Below are 21,329 nucleotides of genomic sequence, written 5' to 3' on the forward strand. Positions count from 1 at the left end.
TTAGGTTTCCATTAATTTTGGGTATGGTGAGTATAAAAGAGTCTAATGCTGATCACAGAACAAAGAATGGGTTCAACCTTGACATTCCATCACTGCTACTATGAAGAGGGAGAGAATTTCTTAACAGAAGCATGACTGAGGTGGGACATAGATGTGAGGTACATGAACTCTGGAACTAGGAACGAATCCAAGTAGTGGATGCACTCTCATTCTCTCAATAAATCCAAATAATTTTAGAAGACACCATCAAACTTACTGTTATTTGGGATTGTAAAGCGATTTTGACAACAGAGTTCATGAGAGTAATATATGAGAATACTGTGGGACTCATATGAAAGTGTGAAGTTATTAGGTCATTACTGAAGAAATCATTGTCCTTCATTGTAATGCACGATTCCACACTGTGAATTGAATTAAAGAACAACTCAGGCTTTTCTGCAAGGAAATATGTTAGCATCATCCTAATAGTCCATACCAGGCACCAAGCACATTAAGTCCCTTCCTCAAGATAAAGGCCTCGCTGGCTATTTAGCACTTAATGACTGATGAAGTGTTGAAGGATTATGTCAACAATTGGCAGAACCTAAGGGGGCACCGTCACTTGATGGAAAGCTGGGAAAAAATTACACTTGATAAATATTTGAATTTGGATGACAACTGCGTGGAGAACTTACATCAGCAAGTAAGTACAGATTTTATATTAAAAACTTATTCTTTTTTAATATACAGTCAGAGGTTAATTTATGAACAGCCCTCATACGTTTGCACATGGAATTTGCAGTTTGTGAGCATCAGGTGAGGAGGTCATAGATTTTTAGCATTAACTTTTCCTCCAATTTACCAGTAACATAAAACAGATGAAATAACAAAACCTAAAAACTATGTCCTTAAGTGTCTGTTGTATGAAACTCTTGATCTTCAACTAAATGTAGTGAAAGACACTGCAATGATGCCTTTCACTCATTTCATTCACAGAAACAAAATAAATTGACAGTAGTTGTGTATATTTTTGAAGTTGAATACACTGTCAACAGACCATGTACTTCATGTACAGCAAAATAGTTGTAACATTGAACATTCCTGAAAACATAAATTTTAATGCAGAATGTAACAACAAAATTACATTGTACATGAAAAGATGTACATTGATACAGTTCTATCCTAAACAGATTTGAGAAATTTTTATGTGTAAGAAACCCACCTACTGTGTTTCTCATGATTGGTATAGATCTGATCTTCCTGTTGTCTATGTAAACACTTTATATCTATTATTTATGGAGTAATGCATATATGTGTAATATTCTAGCTAGTTAAGTAAATGTTTACTAAACTAGGAATTAATTCATGTATGTCACCTGTTACTGTATATGTCTCTTCTATTCCACTGAAACGGGACAGATGACGATGATTTTATTTGTGGTAACAGTTACAAAACTGAGTCCTTGCTGAAGTTGCAATATAAAGTCTTCCACAATAATTAGTTTTCATACCAGTATTTCTTTAGAACAGAAGAACTTTGTTTTCTTAGGGTCTGTGCACAGTGATCCTTACAGATACAGGAGTACAACTTGTGGAGCATGTTGGTGAGGACGTGATACCATTCAGGGTAGCCCAACCAGCTGGTGACAGGCATTCCTTGTGTGGCAGTGATGCCCAACAGCTCGGTGATGGAGTTTATTAGGGTGTACTTGTGTCCTTTAAGGGAATGAGCTCCCAGCAGCTCTTCACAGGATTGTGAAGGTAGTGTGGAGTTAAATCATGGCCCCTCCACCACAGGAAGGCTGTGGAGTGTCAGTGTTTGCTCACAGATGCAAGTTGGAGGGCACAGCAGCAAAAGCATCTAGCACACCTACTCAGTACAGTAATAGTTTGACAGATTCATGTTATGTGAGCCAGTGGTAGAAAGAGCTCCAAGTCTGCACACTGACAGATGAGAGGTTGGCAGCTCACAGTGGCTAAATCCAGTAGACCAGGGTGGCAGAAGTCCCAAAGGTAGTAGCCATGTGGTGAATGGCAGTCAGCTTATTAAAGACCCTACCTCAAAGCTGGCTCACAACAACTTGAATATAGAAGAGCTTAGGAGCTTGAGTATTTAGAGCTGTCTTTTGAAGGCAGTGACATTGTATCTGGGCAAAGATGACAGAATATGGTTTGGTTTCCCGAGTTTGTCAGCCTTCTTCACTGTAGCTTAGTGTCTCAACTATGGTTTTAATCTCTTTAGCTTGACGCTTTCCTGTAATGTCACTGTGCTGAAGGCATTCCTGTGTAAGATTTACATGCTGTTATGGCACCTTGCAGTGCTGTCAGAATGATGTAATGTGCCCTTAAGAGTTAGACCATATTGCTGAATTAGGTAATAATGCTGAGCTGGTGATTCGGACATATTGCTCAAGCAATGTGTGGCAGTAGCCTCACTTGTATATTGCAGTATTGACTCTCCTGACGTTTTTTATTTCAGTTGTGACACTGTGCTTGAGCCTGCTTCAGCTTAGCTCAGTGCTGGCTGAGGAAGACTTCAAAAATTTTTACACCTGCCCAGTGTATCTTTCTGTGGTGCAACGCTCAACTTCCCTTTAGAAAATTTGCCCCAAATTTTTCTCATTTCACTTCTGACATATTCTCATTACATATATGTTACATGGATAATTATACTCTTCTTCCAGAATTATTCTGTGTAGTCTCTGACAAACTTTATTATATATTGGCTTTCGGTGTCTCACTCAGAACTAGGAGTCTCTGGAAACATGGATGAAAAATGTCATCGTAAGGAGAGTCTTGTAGCCTGGTAACGACGGTCTCTTTTAGGAAAGCCCTAAAGCTAAACTTCCATATTCTATCCCTGAGTGGCCATTCAGTACCTACTAACTGCCATGACGTCCTCTGCCAAGGGTGTCATTTGGACGCGATATGGAAGGGTATGTCATCAGCACACTGCTGTTGCCAATTTCAGAGATCTTGGAGACATTACTTGTCATTAAAGTTGATCATCTGTTGGCATTACAAGGCTGACCCGTACATGATTTCATTTCTTCCACCAGTGAAGAATCCTTGGCGGGAATGGAACGTGAGTCCTCCACAGTACAGTCAGACATGCTGACAGCTCAGCTGTTGAGGAGGATTAGTACCTCTAAAATCATCCCAGGTAGAACTATCTCAGTTTGTTTTGCATCTTCCAGTAGAATGTGTGTCCCTTGTGCTAAGATTCATAGAAAATACTCTTCTCCAGAGCTCTGTAACAAATGGTGAGAAAGTATCTAGTAGTCATATGAGTCCTACAATCAGAGTGGAAACTCACAGGTTTGCTGCGCCAGGTGTCACACTGTAGAAATGAGCTTACAAGTGAGTCTCGAGGCTGAAATGACAGGCTCTACTGCAGGTCATTTTACAGTTAATATATACAGATCATTAGATTATGTTCTTGTAACATGCAGCATGAACAAATGGAAAAATGACAGCTTTTAAAGATTAATACATTTTTGGACTGATACAAAATAGCAAAGTATGATCTGACTGCATTACATATTTGACACACATTAAGCAAACAAGACTATTTTTTAACTCAATAGGAAACAAGTAAACATACTACATGTAAATGGGGGACAGAGGTAACAAAAGTTTCTGATAATTCTTGTTTTTCCACAAACATTTTTTAGTCTGTTTAATACACTGTTATCTTGTAGACAATAATGGACACATATATACTCAGGTGATTGCCGTTACATCATAATGAATGGATGGTGCTAAAATATGATATGCTCTTGCACATGAGGAATAAATGAAAAGCATTGCCACATAATCTCTTTCAGTGTTCATGCTCGTTGGGGAACTTTATATGTACATACAGGATGTTAGGATGTGTGCGTTGAGGATGAAGTAAGTGCAGGAATTTCAAATGTGCAAGCAAATGTTGTTTGTGGTGCTTTATTCTGTTGTTTCTGTGTTTTCATAAGGTGGTGGTGTGTGTGTGTGTGTGTGTGTGTGTGTGTGTGTGTGTGTGTGTGTGTGTGTGTGTGTTTGTTTTAGTGAGCATGAACCATGTCACTCGTTTAAATGAAAATAACACACCTCTTTTTCTTTCTGTCAGCATATACACCATATCTGATAGATGATACCTTTCAACCATGCCCTAATGTACTGCAGCATTATTGTGTCTCTAAGTCCCTGTCCATACACATTATGTAATTATATATAGAGTGTACCATTCCTTTCTCACATGTTTGATTTATATACCTCTAACCACTTATACACAGAGGAATGTCAGTAATACTTGCTCTCATTCACCCTTGTTGTTAAATTTTTGTTTTACCACTTAACAGTGCACATTAGCTTAAAATGATTGCAGTATCCGCTCTGCAAATTCATTGGATGGCATGAAGACTTATTGTATAGTGCACTTTCTCATTCCTTACAATTAAATTTTCAAAATGGCATTCTCACTTGTTAGTTTCCCGTAATCCTGTAATTGTGTCATGGTGGTGAAATGATTTGTGCAGTTATAATTGTAACAGTCTGATTTCTTCCTTGTCATATGTTCAATGTCTTCTCTCCCGTGAATTAGTTTATACAGCCTGGTTGGTCCCTTTTCATGTGTTCAATGTCTTCTCGCTTGTGGCACACATCAAGAAACAGTATTCTACATATTGCATTGCACTATATACTGTTAGTCTCTTTCACACATTTTCCTTGTTGGTACCAACCATAAATTGAAATCAATGCATGAGTCTCACTCTGTTGCATATACATATATTGGGACACATTACACATTATCTTAGCAATGAAGACATGCTGACTTGGAACAAAACTTCACAAAGTGAACTATAACCAAGCTGTAAAAGGAAATGACAGCTGGTCCAGTGATATCCTCTCGTAATCAAAACAGATCACACACAACCTGCTGACCAAAACACATATAAAAAACATCATTTGAACTGAACAAATAGATACGCATGAAAAAAGAAGCTAAACAGAACCCTCAATGCTGATTGTCATGAAGTCTTTATTACATGGCATGTGATTCCTGTCAGTGCCATCAGTTATACATTTCCAAGACTGTTTGATGATCAAGAACATTAAGATGTGAAATATGTTCTCAAACTACAAGCACCAGATGCCCCTACTTATCTGTCAACATCTGCTAAGCATTTGGGGTTACGATATCCCACATTCCAGGTAGCCACTAGTAGATGAAAGAATTTTGAAATTATTTTCTTTTTTGCATACGGCTGTTGGAACTTTAATAGTGGCAACTATTTATTCACAGCTTGTTCAAAATAGATACATGTTTCAAAGTTTTACTGACCTTCAAAGTAGTCACCAGCATTGCATATAACCTGTTGCCAGTGATGTGGAAATCTTAGGACACTCTTAGCAGTGCCAGTTGTGTTGACAGCTTGAGCAGCGCTGTCAATTGCCTGACAAATTTGTAGCAGCTCTAAAGCGAATGCTATGAAGTGTTTCCTTCAGTTTAGAAATTGAATTGAACTTGTGAGGGCTTAAGTGAGGGGAGTGCAGTAGGTGGTATAGCACTTGGCAGTCCTCATCAGTCAAACAAATCAGTAACGGTTTGCACTGTACATGCTTGAGCATTGTCCTGCAAAATGATGGTCAGGTCCTGCAGAAAATGTCATCACTTCTTTCTCTATGCTGTTCATTTTTGGAACACAACCTACAACCAGCTTTGTTGCAAAGTTCATCTCACATGTCATGAGTCAAGACCAGGGAGGTCTTCACCTCACTGTCTGTGAAGAGCTTTTGGATCACACAAATGAGAACAAGATATTCCTTAACAGGATCATAACTGGTGACAAGATGTGGGTCTACAGTTATGATGTTGACACGAAGGTTCAGTCTTCACGATGGGTTCAGGAAAGGTTCTCAAAAACCAGAAAAAGCTCACCAGTTCAGGTCAAATGTCAAAGCTACGCTGATAGTTTTTTGATTTTGAAGGATTAGTGCATCATAAATTCATGCAACAGGAACAAACTGTTAATCGATGGTACTATCAGGACATGTTGCAATGCCTGTGAGAAACTGTTAGAAGGAAACAGCCTGAAATGTTGTGAGACACTTCATGGCTTTTGCATCACGCTAACGCACTCGTACATTCATGCCTGTTGCTGTATGACTATTGCACATAAAAGGAAATGTCATATCGGCTGCCGCACAGCAGCCGTCAACTCGGCACGGCGTGCTATGACACGCGCGGCACACAGCGAGTACTGCTGGCGCCGCACACGATGTCAACAACTGGCGCAAGTGAACGCGTCGTCGCGGGGTTAGCGGCAGCGTACACACCACTATCGATACGGATTACCCTGGCGGCGCTGCCCTTGCCACCAGAGTGAGCAACCATATAAGGGCGCCATCTACCAACACTCTGATTGGCCGGACCTGCGGATTTAAGAGAGCTCCCTGAGCCCGTTTAACCAGTTCAATCTTCGCTGATGACTGTGTTACTACACAGCTGCTGGATTCATGACGACCGAACTGTGCTGTGGCCTGCCTGGCTGGAAACTTGCGATGCATTGGTATCGACTGGTTGGCAGTGGTGTGGACTTGTATTCTCTACTAGTGACTCTGATTTCTCCTTGGCGCTACAGCCAGTGAAGTGTTGGTAGTCGAACTTAAGTTTTGTTTTGAGTGACAGAAGGTCAAATAAATTTGGTTATCACGGAATATTTGTTGTGTTATAGTGTGGACATGACAGGAAATCACTGTGCTGCCTAATTCTCTGTACTCTCCACACCTGGCCGCTGTGGACATTTTCTTTTTTTCCAAAGTTAAAAACCCATTGAATGGACGAATATTTGCAATGGTAGAAGAGATGTAAGAAAATTCGCAGACTGCACTTCACACAATCCAGCAATAGGTGTACCAAGACTACTTCCAGAAGTGGAAACAGCATTGGCAGTGGTGTATCAAATGTGGAGGAGAGTATTTTGAGGGAGACCATGCACAGTAAGTGAACCGTAAGACTAGAAAAATTGTATGGATGACGTTTGGAATTTTTTGAACAGACCTCTTATGATGGCTTTTGCTATCCCACAAACACTTTGCTACCAGTCTGATACTCAGGTGTAAGCGTTACTCTCATTCTGCTTTTTTAGTATCCATTTCACATACTGTTTTCCATACCTTCGTCACATGCCTATCCTCATTAAAGGTTCTTCTGCCATCATGGTAATTGTAACATGACAGCACGATTCCCTTTGCTGCAGTGCACTGTCATGTTGAAGTATTACTGTCTTGGTTAGGTATCTCATCCATACACTGAGTCAATGTGACATCAAAATACAAAAGTTCACTCCTCACTGTTGCATATACCACTCCACTAAGTTCAATAATTCTGTATTATGTACTGAAGAATATTTTTTATCCTCTCCTATTCCACTGGTTGTTGGATAATGCTTGATATGTTTCCTGAATGTTTCCTCCAGCGCAGAGATTGTTTCCCAAATTGTCCTATGAGGAGCAGTGTATAGAGACAAACGCAGACTAGGTCATGTGTTGCAATTTGTGTAATGGCACAGAACTTAATCTGCTTAGGCATAGCCTGGCATTTCACATATTGGCATAGGTCGCTGTAACATGCACCATTATAATGCCATTTCCACCCTTGGGTGATCATACCATACAAGTTTCCTATTATATGTAGTCTGTCTATAAATAACATTCCAGGTTCAAAACCCTGTAGAAAAAGAACCACTGCTCAAAAAAAAAAATTGACCAGTAGATGACGCCATAGGTGTAAGAATATGCACACCAACAGACATGCAGCACATGACTATTTCTCAGTTGGCCCCCAAGATGCCCAACATGACTGTTCTGTTGATTCAGATGACACGGATTCATCCTGAACCCAGGGCCAGTCAGTCCCTCCCTGATACAGTTAATCCTGTTCAAGGTGGCAGTTTGACAGAGGAGTTAGACTTCAATGACAGTACCTACATCGAGCATTAAGATCCTGCGGTTATTACTCAGCCTCCACATTCCCTGATGAGTTATCCTACCCATTCGGATAGTGACTCAGAGACCGATGGCACATCAATAACACAGGGGCAATATTAGTTCACTAAATGTGGAGGTGAACCAAGAAAAGTCACAGACAGTGTTTGAGTGAACATTTTGGGCCGAATGTTCCAGTAAATTTAATTTCCCCATCTGAGATATTTTCATGTTTCTTTTTCTGATAGTTCTCTGAATTTCATAGTTGCTCAGTCAAACGTATGATATTCAGAGAAGCGCAGCTCTGTCTGAACTCAGAGGAACTGAAAGCTTTCATTGGTGTACTAATTATAATGGGATTCCATTCCCTTCTGAGCATTCGCCAATGTTGGTTAACTGACCCTAAATTTCACATACCAAGTATTGCAAATATAATGCCGCTCAAACAATTTCTAAAAATTGTCACTTTCATTATCATTCCAACATAATGGGTACTGCTTGCTTTAGGATTTTTTTTTCCAGTTTCCCTATTTTATCAAAACTGTTGCAGAAAGGTATTTTTGGGTGAAGGGCGATTTTATCTTCCAAGAGGTATTACCCAAAGGGAATTCTTTCAACCGATAAATAACTTAGTGTGGTGGAATCACACTCCTCTATGGCAGGGGATGTGTCTGTAACAAAATGGAAAGACAGGGGTACTAAGTCAGTCATTGTTGCAAACAGTATACACAGTCCTACAGAGAAAACGTTTGTTACACATTGTGACAAGAAAGGGAGGAACCAAATGATCCCTTGCCCTCAAGCCATTGCTGATTATAACTGCTATATGGGTAGCTTAGATAGATTTGACCAGCATCATGTATCCTACTTTGCTTTGTTATCAAAATAATTTTGGATATGCTTACACAGTTTGCTTAGAAAAGTTGTTTTTAAATGTGAATTTTATTTAAATCATTTGTCTTAATGTCAAACCCAGGAATCAAATTGTTTACCTCCTTCAAGAGATGACTTCTTATTAATATGAGTTAAATACAGGGATATTACAAATGACTGAAGCGATTTCACAGCTCTACAATAACTATTATGAGAGATATTTTCACAATGCTTTGCACACACATACAAAAACTCAAAAAGTTTTTTTAGGCATTCACAAATGTTCAATACATGCCCCTTTAGTGATTCGGCAGACATCAAGCCGATAATAAAGTTCCTCCCACACTCGGCGCAGCATGTCCCCATCAATGAGTTTGAAAGCATCGTTGATGCGAGCTCGCAGTTCTGTCACGTTTCTTGGTAGAGGAGGTTTAAACACTGAATCTTTCACATAACCCCACAGAAAGAAATCGCATGGGGTTAAGTCGGGAGAGCGTGGAGGCCATGACATGAATTGCTGATCATGATCTCCACCATGACCGATCCATCGGTTTTCCAATCTCCTGTTTAATAAATGCCGAACATCATGATGGAAGTGCGGTGGAGCACCATCCTGTTGAAAGATGAAGTCGGTGCTGTCGGTCTCCAGTTGTGGCATGAGCCAATTTCTGCGGGCTACGGGTGAAACTTGCTCGCACGCATTCAACCATTTCTTCGCTCACTGCAGGGCGACCCGTTGATTTCCCCTTACAGAGGCATCCAGAACCTTTAAACTGCGCATACCATCGCTGAATGGAGTTAGCAGTTGGTGGATCTTTGTTGAACTTCGTCCTGAAGTGTCGTTGCACTGTTATGACTGACTGATGTGAGTGCATTTCAAGCACGACATACACTTTCTCGGCTCCTGTCGCCATTTTGTCTCACTGCGCTCTCGAGCGCTCTGGCGGCAGAAACCTGAAGTGCAGCTTCAGCCGAACAAAACTTTGAGTTTTTCTACGTATCTGTAGTGTGTTGTGACCATATGCCAATGAATTGAGCTACAGTGAATTTATGAAATCGCTTCAATCATTTGTAATAGCCCTGTATATGAGTCTAAAGATTGTTGTCGTAAAATCAACCACAAACATCCAGGTAATGTATGTGACCTTAAATGGATTGTGGTCGACTTTTTGCCAAGCAAAAAAATTGTTGAAAATTCACTTTTTGTTTGCCAGTGTAAAAAGCCATATTTTCCTGTTTCCATGTGTAAATAGAAAGTTAGTAATATTTATGCCTGCTGCTTTGAAGGAAAAAATTGCTGTGCCCTATAAAGGGTTAATGAGCCTGTGCTGCTGGTAAAGCTCTTTTCAAGAACAATAACTGTCCACCAATAGCCCTGCAGAAGTTCTGGACACTCAAGGCTATGAAAAGAGGCATTGACCCGATGGGTGATCTGACTTCTGTTGAAGTTATGGCAACAGCATTGCAGGAGGAATTGGTTGATGGTCGGCAAACATACAGTGCATGGGAATTGCCTATACATTGGACATGCCAGCGAGCATGGTGCTTAAAATCCTCTGAAACATCCTTCCTGTTGACCTGCCAGCAAGGCAAACACTTGTTCTGGAGGTTCTTGAACATATGGAAGTGGATGATGAATGGCCATGGAACATTCTGTGGACGGATAAATCCCATTTCCATCTCCAAGGACAAGTTGATATGCATAACTGCAGAATATGGGCAACAGAAAATCTGCACACACATCAATCAGTATCACTTTATCCTGTAAATATGACTGTGGTGCAGGTTGGCTGTCATGTACCATTGTTTGGAGGAGATGAGTCTTGTGGGTTGTATTACTTGTCTGATCACTGGTAAAAAATTGTAAAATAACAGCAGCCATTGTGATATTATCAAAATACAGATGGAATTTCCCCACTGCCACACCCACCGCCCACTCTCAGCCCTACCGCCAACCCCTATCTCACAAAGGACAATTGGCCAATGTATGAAATGGTGGGAATTCAAATTTTGGTGGGAAGTTCCAAATGTTGAAGGGAAATTCAAAAAATAGCCCAGTTTCATTATTGTTTCATTTGGAAGTAGGGCTGTGGTCCTAAGTATAAATTAGTGGGAAATTAAAACTGGTGAATTGTCATGCTGGCTGACTTGGAATATAAGCACCAAGCTTAGTGTTACATCAGAACCCAAGTTGGCTGACCAGGGGAACAAGATGGCGACCAGAGTATACTGAAAGAGAGCTGGAAGACTGACCCTGGTTCACAGTCCTGCTCAGACTTGTACTATGTATAACAGTGTTAAATTATGGCCTACTTGGACAGAGCTGCAATACTGGGACAGCTTCTATGATGTCAGAATCTGTGTTTCAGAATACTGGCACCACGACCTCTTAGACGAAGGATTTTGTGCAGGTCCAGTCCTGTGATGTTTTCCATGGCTACAATTCACTCGGATGTGTATGGTCACTGCTTCTCCTAACTGTGAAGTTAGTCTCTCCACAACTGCCTTTATTTAAACAAACACATATCCCCCCCCCCCCTTGACTTATTCCCATTAGTTAAAGTCCAAACTGTACTCCATTTAGTAACAACACTTGCATCCTTATTTATCTTAATTTAAACAAATCAATCTTAACGGAGGGCTCCCTCCATGGTCAAGGAGTCTGCCACCATACACTACTCTCATTGCCACTCCAACAATATTTGCAGAGCTATCAGTCACCAGTGCTGCGGCACCACCCAAGACATAAGTCTGGCAACTGGTAGTCAGCTCATTGTCCATCAGTGAGAGGTCTGAGCAGAGGGGAAAACCACACACATACTACCAACTCAATAACCTAACACCATGGTGGAAACTTGTGCAGTTACTCTGAATCCAAGAAAACTGTTGTAAAATGCTGTGTTTGTAAAATTCACCAAAAAGTAAATTGTGTGTAGAGTGGACAGTGGCTATTTATTGAAAGTAATGCAAACATCATCACAGAGCCATAAAACACATGAACTGACATGTACAAGGCACGTAGAATCGGCATTTGAGAATGAAACACAGTTACATGTATTTAGAAGCTTAATTGGAGTCATAATAAATGCAGCAAGTATAGATGGCGGGAACGTAAGCCATTTTCTGGGAGAATAGTGGTCGATACTGTATACAGGGTGTTACAAAAAGGTACGGGCAGACTTTCAGGAAACATTCCTCACACACAAAGAAAGAAAATATGTTATGTGGACATGTGTCTGGAAACGCTTACTTTCCATGTTAGAGCTCATTTTATTACTTCTCTTCAAAGCACATTAATCATGGAATGGAAACACACAGCAACAGAACGTACCAGTGTGACTTCAAACACTTTGTTACAGGAAATGTTCAAAATGTCCTCCGTTAGCGAGGATACATGCATCCACCCTCCGTCACATGGAATCCCTGATGCGCTGATGCAGCCCTGGAGAATGGCGTATTGTATCACAGCCGTCCACAATACGAGCACAAAGAGTCTCTACATTTGGCACCGATGTTGCATAGACAAGAGCTTTCAAATGCCCCTGTAAACGAAAGTCAAGAGGGTTGAGGTCAGGAGAGCGTGGAGGCCATGAAATTGGTCCGCCTCTACCAATCCATCAGTCACCGAATCTGTTGTTGAGAAGCATGCGAACACTTCGACTTAAATGTGCAGGAGCTCCATTGTGCATGAACCACATGTTGTGTCGTACTTGTAAAGCAGCACAGGTAGAGTATCCTGTATGAAATCATGATAACATGCTCCATTGAGCATAGGTGGAAGGACATGGGGCCCAATCAAGACATCACCAACAATGCCTGCCCAAACGTTCACAGAAAATCTGTGTTGATGACATGATTGCACAATTGCGTGCAGATTCTCGTCAGCCCACACATGTTGATTGTGAAAATTTACAATTTCATCACGTTGGAATGAAGCCTCATCCGTAAAGAGAACATTTGCACTGAAATGAGGATTGACACATTTTTGGATGAACCATTCGCAGAAGTGTACCTGTGGAGGCCAATCAGCTGCTGATAGTGCCTGCACACGCTGTACATGGTACGGAAACAACTGGTTCTCCCGTAGCACTCTCCATACAGTGACATGGTCAATGTTACCTTATACAGCAGCAACTTCTCTGACGCTGACATTAGGGTTATCGTCAACTGCACGAAGAATTGCATCCTCCATTGCAGGTGTCCTCGTCGTTCTAGGTCTTCCCCAGTTGCGAGTCATAGGCTGGAATGTTCCATGCTCCATAAGACGCCGATCAATTGCTGCGAATGCCTTCCTGTCGGGACACCTTCGTTCTGGAAATCTGTCTCGATACAAACGTACCATGCCATGGCTATTGCCTCGTGTTAATCCATACATCAAATGGGCATCTGCGAACTCCGCATTTGTAAACATTGCACTGACTGCAAAACCACGTTTGTGATTAACACTAACCTGTTGATGCTACGTACTGATGTGCTTGATGCTAGTTCTGTAGAGATATGAGTCGCATGTCAACACAAGCACCGAAGTCAACATTACCTTCCTTCAATTGAGCCAACTGGCAGTGAATCGAGGAAGTATAGTACATACTGATGAAACTAAAATGAGCTCTAACATGGAAATTCAGCATTTCCGAACACATGTCCACATAACATCTTTTCTTTATTTGTGTGTGAGGAATGTGACCTGAAAGTTTGGCCTTGCCTTTTTGTAACACCCTTTATTTTCAAGACAAAAAACTGAACTGCCATCAACATCAGTCTTGCACCACCAGTTGGACGTCATGTGCAGTCAATAACCTCCAGCACACTCTCCTCATGTGAGAGGAAAGTTTTGTGCTTCCGTAAATAGGGTAGAGTTATATGAATCACTCACAGTTTGGAGCCCAAGTGGGCGATGGCTGGTGTTCAGCAGCTGGTGGCCAGGGGACACAATCATCCTGTATGCGAGTCCGTTGCATGCCCTGATATGAGTTGTGTTCTTTTTCTGCAATCACCTCTTTCAAACAGTCCATAAAAGATAAGTGAATAGTTTAGACTCCGCTCTGTGGTTGTCATCCTCCTGGCCTGCTTGTTTTGCAGTTGATCTTTAGGCCTTCAGTCACAATATACTGGCATTTTTTTTAGGCTATCAAACAAAATATACTGCTGTGCCTTTTCTGTTTGCAGATGACTTTAAACTTGAGGCTAAAGCGGTAGCCATCAAATAATTTTTACTTTCTGTGAAATCTTCAAATTGTTCTTGCAACCCTCGTTGTGTGACAAGCCTCATCTGGTATAATTTTGGTGTTACCTCTGACGTGCTCATTTTATCACAATATCGCATTTTCCTGTGCAGTGCCAGAGTGATTAAAATGAGTTATTATCCTGCTACCTGTTGCTATCATTTGAGTCGCACTTGACAGCTGTCAGACAATGATTGACAGTTAATTGAAGAGTATGAAAGAAACAATCCACCGAGGTCAATTCTGTATTGATAATGGCTTTTACTATGTTTCATTTGTTATCGTGAATTATGACATGAACTTTTGCCAGCTGGATGTCCCATAAACTTGCAATTTCCTACAAACTAACTGGTGTGTATTCTGCTGTGTTGCCCATCAAAATGCTTGATGCTAAGTAGTATATGTTTGACATTGAATTCACAATCGATAAAATGCACAGTAAAACTTAAAAAGAACTGTTTTGATTGTTCAAGCACATCCACATGTAACATGTCATAGAAATATAATCAGTCTCAGAAAGTAATGTTTTGAGTGTCTCAACCTCCTTATGATGCAGTTCTGGAATTACTTTGTCCCAAAAGTAAGGCAACTTGATATCTGTACTGCAGCATAGCGTTACTAACCAGTCTTCTAAAACTAGCCCTTTCTACTTTGCTGCTGCATCAGTCAAGTGCTATCATTTCAACAATTAAGAGATGGCATTTTGTAGCCTTCGGATCAATAATATCTCATGGTTTACATATTTCCACACATTCTGTAATACTCAGTTGCTTTTTAGATTTTGAAAGTTTACTTACACCTGTACCTGCTGTAATTTCTGGCCCCTTAGGAAACATAGACTGCAACTTACAATGTTAGTTGCTGTATGTATTTTTCAAATAATTTTTCATTTGTGATGTCGCCTTCTTTCCAATCCCACCATGGGAAATTTGTATCTCATAGATTTTACACACACCACTTTTTGGACTTCTTCATTGTTTGGAAGTACATCCATACAGACGATTTTCTTATTATAGCTATAATCGAATGTTGTTTATTAAACCTCACCCAATTTCACTTTTCAACAAATCAAAACATAGACAGTACCTAAATTGTGCATACTATTGAAGATGTGTACTTTGTCAATAAAACATGCAGCACCATAACAATTGAGTGCACAGGATGGAATGGCATGGGAGGGGGTTGAGCACATTTGAACAAACGTGTGAGAAACAAACTCATCAAAATAAGTCTTCTCACCACCTGCTGGATGAATACTTTTGCCTAATATTCCACTATTTTGTTAAATCTGCAGAATATTTGGTATTTGGTGTGTGGCTGAACATACTATTAGTTGCAAGTCTGATTTCAACGTGAAAGGCAGCCACCACTGTCAGACACCAGACCACAGTGTTTCCTGTATTTAAGACAGACCAGAAGTGAGGAATGCTAATTTTGTGTTCCAACAACTACTTGACAACGTAACTGTAGAGCGGTTAAGATAAGTCCACCAGAGGTAGTCCCTCCAAAGCAGTCCATATTGTAGAGCATAAGTCACACATGATCACCCCACTCAGAAATTGAAGGCTAGTTGTCAAATACATGTATTTGTTCTCACATTGGACCATACACAGGAAAAATAGCAAAAGGGACGGACTAGCAACCATATAAGATGTTATCTATGATCTGTCATTTGAAGGCTTGCAGAGTATACAAAGCCGTCTTTCAAAGACGTGAGGTTTAGCAGAAGTGGCATCTAATTCCTTAGTAGCCCACACAATACATACCTATCGTTTCTGATGTGTTTGTGTGGGAAAATGCACTATAATAGTTCACTCTTCGGCTCAGTTGGTATGATACCATACTAGCGTCTATAGTAGTAGATTCGATAGAGGCGAACAGTGTATGCCATGACGAATTCAGATTGCACCAGCTGTACTACAGCAACCCACCCACTCTTTTTATGGGTAGCAGGATAAATTTTCAACACACACACACACACACACACACACACACACACACACACACTGTAAAGAAACTGGTTCTCTACTTATAAAAAAAAACCTTTTAAATAATAAATCATGACCTATACAAGGAATCTGATTACCCCTGTTACTCATGGACGAGGAAAAAAAAAAAAAGACATAGTCTTTGTCAGAATGCGCAGAATCTTATGTGAGGCCAATAAGACGTCAATTTTAATCGAAATATGGTATACCAATGTTTACGTAATAAAAAATAAGTAAATTAGGTAATTCAGTACAATTATTATATAGATGCGATAAACCACTTTAACGGGGGCCAAATGAACAATAGTAAAAACAAATTATTGTAGCGGCCTACATAGCCATCGCGCATTTGCTAGATGCCCACGAAATACATAATTTTGTTTTGAAGCTGACAGCCAATGAGAAAATAGGTGCAGTTTTTAAGCAGTAATGGCGGACAGCACCAGCTGGTAATTACGTAATTTTACTACACAAAAAATAAAATATGTACTCCCTCTAAAAGAAGCTACAAACAAACATTAAAATAAAATTATAATGAGCAGCGAAATGCTTGAGAAGAATTTTGAAAGAAAATTATTAATTGAAATTTAATTTGGCGGGTTTTCAACACTGTCAACAAGACGAAATAATGGAAAGAATATTTATTGGAACTAAACAAAATTGAGATGTAGTGACAGTATTTTAAAATAGTTAATTTAACAGCAATTGTCTTTCATTTTGAAATAGGAGAGAGCGTAATAATTTTCTTTTAATGTCTTAACTGTTGCTGCAGGCAGTGCGATGACGTCAGCGGTGGTCCGTGTGGACGATGTGTGAAGTGAATCCAGGTTCGTCGTGGCGTGAAGATAATGATGGATCCTCCTGTTTCACGAATATTCCAGTTACGGCGGTGGTCCACGTCGCCGTTGTAGTCGAATCAGCTGGCAGCACTGGCGCGATAATAGTTCCAGTGTGTGCGTTGTCGTTACGCGCGCGACGTTTTATCATTAAAAGTTTACTAATCACACGGGGTGGGTAGGTTGGAATTATACAATGTCTTTACTATATATATATATATATATATATATATATATATATATATATATATATATATATCCGGTTAATGCTAACTTCGCACAGTTCTTTCACCGTGGTGCTACCGGAAAATAGTCACATGTGTTTATCACTATAACAGTCTGTTAAACATCAGTTCAATTATGTCGTCGTCTGTAAGACAGTTTGGACAATATAATAAATGTTTCTTGATCAGATCACAGCACTGTTCTTTTACTTAACATTATGGTTTGTTCCACTTTCACGCAATTCTAACAGTTAGTGCCTCCACAGAATAATGTTGTCTGATTCATGGCTAATTGTTAAAAGTTCACACAGTTTGTAAAATCGTCACCGCAAACACTCGATATACTTTTCATGTTTTACTGTTCACTTAATAGTGCACGATCTCCTGTTAACACAGCGGACGCACTGTAAGTGGTAGTTCCTCCGCGTGTCACCGTCTTTCACGCCGATCTTCACCACGTTTTTCCCTCCGCGAACTGGCCACGTACCACAACAACTCGCACGATCTCTATCGATAGTCGTTCGCTCTTTCTCTGACACAGTACTACTTCTAGCCTAACCAAAGATTTACAAAGCATATAGAACCATAACATTCATATTCGTACAATATAAAATATAAAACAGTAGCAAAATGAATGAAGAAACAATGTGGCGTATTAACAAATAAAGAATAGTTGAAATAAATGATACATACATACATACTATGACAAGATAATGAACAAAAGAAAAATATGTTATCGACTTTTGGGGAAAGCAGTGTCTTTACAACACACACACACACACACACACACACACACACACACACACACCTCAACAGTATTTGATCAAATGTCCAGCATCACACTGCGTTTTTAAGTGATTCTTCACATAAATTGCAAGTGTTTCATGTTGTACATAGGACGTCTAAGATTTCCAGCAGATTCCTATCCACTAGTCATTGGTAGGATCCAGGCTTAGTACCCATCTAGAATGAAGTCTCTGCTATGAATTTCTGACATTCTATTCACATTTCACATTCAACACAGTGAGCTAGTGAGCAGGGTTACAGTATTTACATGATGTCATCCTGCTGATACTAGCCTCCATGGTTCTAAGTTTAGAATTCATGACACATTCATTGACATCAGAGTAAAGTATGATTGACCTGAGATGATGGCCACAATGGAAGACAGTTGTTTCAATTACCAGGGCATTGCCATAGGCTACCCCTCCACCAGATGAAGAGGCTTGCACAGGATAGAGTAGCATGGAGAGCTGCATCAAACCAGTCTCAGGGTTGAAGACCACAACAACCACCCCTCCACCCTCCCCCACCACTCTTCCTCAGTGCATACCTAGAAACCATGAAGCAGACCCACACTTGTGATCTTTACTTTGTAGTGAAAGATTGGTCATCATGAGCAATCTACCTCCAGGCAAAAGCAACTGACTGACAGCCTTGATTGTAGGTATTAACCATTCATCTCTCTGTATATTAGTCGATATTTATGTGGGTATGTATGCATTTTTTTCACATTTTTCTTTTATTTCTCTCTCAGTTCAGCAGCTCCCTGATGTAGATGATGAAGTACCTGATACATGTAAGGAGCTGCAGCAGGAGCAGCATCTGTCAAACTAGTGTGCACACACAATCCCTGATACAAGCTCCCAACACGTTGAAGTGGAAAATAAGGATATTTGAGCAGCAGCAGAAGCATAAATCAAGTCAGCATGCAGACAGACTCCCCTGATACATATGAGCATGCTGCAGAAATCAAGTCAGCATGGAGAACTGTTTCCAGGCTTTGAGTTCTCACTGTATCCATCACTGGCACTACTTAACATGCAGACGAGCTCCCTGACACAGCGCCTGATATATCAGAGCAGGAAACGAAATTGTTTCCAGTCTTCAACTTTCCACTATGTTCTATGCTGGCAGTTCTCATTGAGCCTCAGTTAAATTGTTGCAGAGTGCTATTGTTCAACACTACTTCTCAGCTAACCAGCAAAGCCTCAAAGCGTGATGATGTTGGTTTAGCACTTAACATGGGCTTCAAACTTGTACTGGAAATAGACAATGTCCAGCGAGGTACAAAGGTACAGTGTAATTGGGATGTATACGATCCAGGACAACCAGGAGATCTGGGAAAAACCCGGGAATCTTTTCACTGGGAGAAAACAGGGAAAAATCCAGAAATTTTTCATTGTTTTTTTTCGTTAAATTTTTGTGGTTTTGACTGGGAAGAACCTATACTCTAACAAAGGATATTACTGTATCCTGCTACTGCAGAATAATACTGCAGCAACATAACATGAACGAGAGAAAAAAACGAAAATAAAACTTAAATTGCAAAGGAAATGCGCCATATACAACAAAACACTGTGCTCATAAAAGCGTCTGCCAACAGCAAAATGTGTCAAAGGCTTTAGGAAGACTATGCAGTGCATCATAACAACAAATTGCCTCAGATGAGCAAGATGTCACAACAGTTAACATTAGCGGATGCATGTGCAGTTGAGTCATATATGAGTAGTACCTTCTGCCGCTTCTGGCTGTGTAAGCAGTCGTAGCAAGCAGCTAGATACTACCGAGAAAAATTTTACTGGCGCGCCCAAGCTGCCAGATTCACGCATGTGCTGCAGGCCCGGATCTAGGAGAGGGGGGCGTGGTGTCAAATTCATATTCTTGAGGAAAAAATCCTTCTTTCGCGCCTAGCATCCAGTGCACGTTGGTCTGTCTATTATTCATATGATTTTGAAATGCTTCCCTGTTGCTTACTGAACATTTTTGAACACATTCTAAGTTGATTTCTGAATGAATCATAACTTGATCTGTGAATGCGTGCATAGTGTACGTGATGTCTCTGTCAGGGGAATACTCTTTGCATCTATAAATAAACTTTCCTCAAGGCAAAATGGGCTATACAAGCTGAGTGGTATAAAGCCAAACGGATGAATGCTAATTGCTCTCTGATTATGTGGTTGACTGGGTTTGCGAATAATCACCATTATTATAATTACTAGCGAAATCCATAGATTCGGACTACCGAGTGGAAATAAGCGACTAACAGGAATATCAGGTAAGAAAGATTACATATTATCCTCTCTGTGTATACAAGAAAATGAAATTTTGACAAAAAAATTTTGGCCAAATTGCTATACTATTTAGCTTAAGACAAATAATGGAGAAGTGTTATGAGTGGAACAGGGAATTGTATCTATGTTTTATAGATCTAGAAAAGGCATATGACCGGGTTCCTAGGAGGAAGTTATTTTCTGTCCTACGAGATTATGGAATAGGAGGCAAACTTTTGCAAGAAATTAAAGGTCTTTACATGGATAGTCAGGCAGCAGTTAGAGTTGACGGTAAACTGAGTTCATGGTTCAGAGTAGTTTCAGGGGTAAGACAAGGCTGCAACCTGTCTCCACTGTTGTTCATATTCTTTATGGATCATATGTTGAAAACAATAGACTGGCTGGGTGAGATTAAGATATGTGAACACAAAATAAGCAGTCTTGCATATGCGGATGACTTAGTTGTCAGAGCTAGATCAGAAATGTAAGGACTATGGTATGAAGATTAGCATCTCCAAAACGAAAGTAATGTCAGTGGGAAAGAGATATAAACGGATTGAGTGCCAAATAGGAGGAACAAAGTTAGACCAGGTGGACGGTTTCAAGTACTTAGGATGCATATTCTCACAGGATGGCAACATAGTGAAAGAACTGGAAGCGAGGTGTAGCAAGGCTAATGCAGTGAGCGCTCATCTACGATCTACTCTCTTCTGCAAGAAGGAAGTCAGTACCAAGACTAAGTTATCTGTGCACCGTTCAATCTTTCGACCAACTTTGTTGTATGGGAGCGAAAGCTGGGTGGATTCAGGTTACCTTATCAATAAGGTTGAGGTTACGGATATGAAAGTAGCTAGGATGATTGCAGGTACTAGTAGATGGGAACAATGGCAGGAGGGTGTCCACAATGAGGAAATCAAAGAAAAACTGGGAATGAACTCTATAGATGCAGCAGTCAGGGCGAACAGGCTTAGATGGTGGGGTCATGTTACACGCATGGGAGAAGCAAGTTTACCCAAGAGACTCATGGGTTCAGCAGTAGAGGGTAGGAGGAGTCGGGGCAGACCAAGGAGAAGGTACCTGGATTCGGTTAAGAATGATTTTGAAGTAATAGGTTTAACATCAGAAGAGGCACCAATGTTAGCACTGAATAGGGGATCATGGAGGAATTTTATAAGGAGGTCTATGCTCC

General features: G+C 40.4%; 1 protein-coding gene across 5 annotated transcripts in view; it reads left to right on the forward strand.

Annotated features, from left to right (window-relative positions):
- LOC126212978 (zinc finger protein 112-like) overlaps positions 1-21,329 on the forward strand; it is a 134,517-nt gene that overhangs the window by 85,729 nt on the left and 27,459 nt on the right. The window lies entirely within an intron of this gene.

The sequence above is a fragment of the Schistocerca nitens genome, chromosome 11, assembly GCF_023898315.1.
Source record: "Schistocerca nitens isolate TAMUIC-IGC-003100 chromosome 11, iqSchNite1.1, whole genome shotgun sequence".
NCBI lineage: Eukaryota > Metazoa > Arthropoda > Insecta > Orthoptera > Acrididae > Schistocerca > Schistocerca nitens.